Source organism: Schistocerca gregaria, unplaced genomic scaffold (genome assembly GCF_023897955.1).
Source record: "Schistocerca gregaria isolate iqSchGreg1 unplaced genomic scaffold, iqSchGreg1.2 ptg000317l, whole genome shotgun sequence".
NCBI lineage: Eukaryota > Metazoa > Arthropoda > Insecta > Orthoptera > Acrididae > Schistocerca > Schistocerca gregaria.
In genome coordinates, this window is record NW_026061795.1 from 6,976,540 (window position 1) to 6,980,504 (window position 3,965).

Here is a 3,965-nt window from a genome sequence, read left to right on the forward strand (position 1 = left end):
TTCAAGGAGTATTTATCAGCCCTTCCTCTACCTCTGATTGTTCCTAGACAGCAACTTCCTGTTCTTCTTGGCAGGAAAAGCCGATCTGTCTAAGCTGGATATGCAGCACTCGGCAGCCTGCACTTGATATTCGTCCGTATTTTCGGTGAGTATGTTTGCATGCATTCTGCAGTATGAATCCTTTTGAGCACGTGCGACACGGGACGAGTTATCATCTACATCTATATGGATACCCTGCAAAACACATTTAAGTGCCTGGCAAAGGGTTCATCGAATCACCTACACAACTGATAATTAATTGAAACCCTCAGCTGCCGACAGGTGTTGTTGATATACTTCGATGGGGACAGCTGAAAAGTGTGCCGCTACTGGGACTCGAACCCAGGATCTCCTGCTTACAAGGCAGACGCTCAATCCATCTGAGCTATCGAGGGCACAAATGAACAGCACGACTGCAGGAATTTATCCCTCGCACGCTTCCCGTGAGACTCACACCCCGAACCGCCCACAATCCGATTACGTAATGTACTTAATAGGTATTTGTCCATCCACTCATTACTGGCTCACACTAAGGTGACGATTCCCGTAAGATTTCCGGTAGCCTGTGCGCATTCGCACAGACGAAGGTCAATGGCTGGGTGACGTTTAACCATAGATATGAAGATAGTAACTGTTCTCGAAAGAACAGGCGCCACTGACGACCGTGCAGCTCTTCTAGAATACATGATAGACCGGCCGATGTGGCCGAGCGGTTGTAGGCACTTCAGTCGGGAGCCACGCGACCGCTACGGTCGCAGGTTCAAATCCTGCCTCGAGCATGGATGTGTGTGATGTCCTTAATTTAGTTACGTTTAAGTCGTTCTAAGTTCTAGGAAACTGATGACCTCAGATCTTAAGTCCCAAAGTGCTCAGAGCCATTTGAACCATCAGTCCCTATGTTTGCACACTACTTACAGTAACTTATGCTAAGGACAACACACACACAACCATGCCCGAGGGAGGACTCGAACCTCCAACGGGGGGAGCCGCGCGAACCGTGACAAGGCGTTGGACACATGGCGGGTACCCCGCGCGGCTCATGGCAGCCGTGACACTGCTTCAAACAATGGACTGTAGAAACTTTTGTAAAGCACGGATTAAAAAAAAAAACCTTTCCGTTCCAGGAGTCTAGACAAGTACACCTTTAAAAAATGCAACTACAAAGAAATTGAATTTTCGAACGGGCCAGGGCTTAAAACTTTGAAGAGTTAAATTTTAATGGCCGTTCTCTTGTATGCAAATAGTTTCACAGTAGAAATTTCTCTAGTTTTATTTATTTATTTATTTTTTGCTGTAGGTAAAGAAGGATAGGATTCTGAGAAGGGGGAAGGGGGGGGGGAGGAATCTCGCCTCTCCCACCTTGGAATTCTCAGTACAGAATTTTTATTCATTACGAGATTCTCAGCCACTTGCAGAAGTGATTTCGCGTGATTCTGCAAAACTTTTCCTTTAGCCAATCGTAGCAACTACAGGATTCCGTTCCTGCTGCATGACATGTCTCGGAACTTAAACTGACCAACTTATTTGCATAAAGAGCTAGCTTATCATCCGCTTCTTTACTTACTTAGACCGTTCATGGTCTGCAAAGCATTTTTTCTTTAATCGTTTTTTTTATGTCTTTTATAAACTGCAACACTTTCTAAACTTTTCTAAACTTAACGCCGTTGAAGCATGGTCTTTTGCTGAAAGACCAAAAAGCAATGCTGACAGCTGGGGTCCAAGGTTTTTGTTAATCAAGCCGTTTGTATTCTTGTTTGTATAACGCATATTTCTTTATATCTAATTGAGAAGTGAAATACCGGTTTTCGTAGATGCAGATTTAAAATATTTTAATATAACGCAATAAATATTTCATTAAAATTTTCATCCCCTTATGCTCGAAGTTAAAAACCGGTGAAACACGTAGTTTTTAAAAATTGTAACAGATTAGCCGAATACGAATTGTCAGATATGCTTTCATAATGCTTTCATAATGAACCATTTTCAGAAACGTGGAGCCGGATCTGGGGGTGAATTTCCTTCTCTCCGAGACACCCGGCTTCTTCTTCGACTTAGCCGGCAAACAGGCCGAGGACGCCGGGTGGGGACCGAATATGCAGCAGTTTGTGGATGGCGACGTCGTCAGTAGCTGTTGCCTTCGTGCGGGCCTCTTGTGTAAAGGGGGAGCCAACCGTGGCCAAGTGAAGGTCTGTATTCCACAGGAACGAGTTAGCATGGCACTCAGATATTTCCACGAGTCGGCGGACGGGGGTCATTTGGGGTTCTTCAAGACCTTGAACCGAGTTCAGGAATACATGTTTTGGCCCAACCTATATCGCGATGGCAGGCGATTTGTTGGCAACTGTGTCCAGTGTAAGCGTGGTAAGCCCGATGTTGGGCTGCACAGAGAACTACTACAGTCGCTTAGGGAGCAGTGTCCTCTGGACCGCGACTCAAAGATCGAAACAACGATCGACGGAAACTGGCGCCAGAAACGCACCAGCTCACTCTATTTCATCCCCTTAGGGGTTGAACTTCCAAAAACACCGAAACACGTATTTTCTTATTTGTAGCCTTGAAGTCAAATACCAATTTTCGTAGATGTAGCCTTAAAAATACTTTCATAGTTCTTCCATAATTATTTATCTCAAAATAAAATGTTCATCCACTATTTCACCTCATAGAGGTTAAATTCCCAAAGATACTGGAACACATATTTCTTTATTTCTGACCTAGAAACCAGATACAAATGTTCGTATGCCTAGCTTCAAAATTACCTTAATAGCTACATGATTCAGAAATCCTTTCATGTCCTGCGTCTCCCCCTTAGAGGTGGAATTTTGAAATATGCAGTATAAGCGGTATAAGATCAACACTCTTTCCAAATCTCAAGGTTTATTTTCCTTGGCGGTCTGGACTGTGTGAGTTTCATAGTAATAGTCCTCCACACACACACACACACACACACACACACACACACACACACACACACACACACACACACACACCACTACCAATGCCACCGCCACCTCCTGGGGAAATTTCTGCAGACGCCCTTGTTCCACTGCAGTCATATTTTGCCGACGACCTACATTTAGCAGCGTGGGAGGGATAGTGTCGTGCAACAGACAGTATACTCAGTAGACAACGAACTGTTCGTTGTGAAATCAGCGACATATTAACCGAGACTGACACAGAAGGTGCTGAAGGTGAAGCACACTAGACTCGTGTCTACCACGGCTTCAAATAGTATCGATTTACTATGAACGGAAGTTCCGAAAAGTGAGCAAATAATTTTACAGTAAATTCAGTACCGATGGTGAGGATATACAACGAAAAACATTTCTATAAAATTTCAGAAATAATGAAATACTCCACTCAAGTCGCTTGACAGAAAACGCAATGGATATGCTTGCACTTAAGACGGAAGGCCCTACGTGCTTACGCAGGCTTACGACAGATCGCAAAATTCGGCAGTAGGCGTAAGCCAACCTCTTGTGCTGCCATCTGTTATTGATGCCAGGCATCAAGGTCTCAGTTGTACGGCCATCCACTGGAGAGTAGTTTGCTTTGTAAGCACTCCGTCTTCAGGCCACGAGTGACCTACTGGGACAGCACCATCCGACCGCCGTGTCATCATCCGTGGAGGATGCGAACAGGAGGGGCGGGGGTCAGCACACTGCTCTCCCGGTCGTTATGTTGGTATTTTTTGACCGGAGCCGCTACTATTGGGTCGAGTAGCTCCTCGATTGGCATCATGAGGCTGAGTGCACCCCGAGAAATGGCAAGAGCGCATGGCGGCCTGGATGATCACCCATCCAAGTGCCTTCAACGCCCGACAACGCACTTAACTTCGGTGATCCCACGTGAACCGATGCAACCTCCGCGGCAAGGCCGTTGCCGCAGATATTTTACAGTAGTTGCTTACGTTTCATAATTATCTAGTT

The 3,965-nt window shown here is 45.4% G+C and overlaps 1 non-coding gene across 1 annotated transcript; it reads right to left on the bottom strand.

Moving 5' to 3' along the window:
- Positions 1-360: 360 nt before the first annotated feature.
- Positions 361-435, bottom strand: Trnat-ugu (transfer RNA threonine (anticodon UGU)). The gene has a single exon. It is a non-coding gene; the product is annotated as a tRNA-Thr (tRNA).
- Positions 436-3,965: the final 3,530 nt, after the last annotated feature.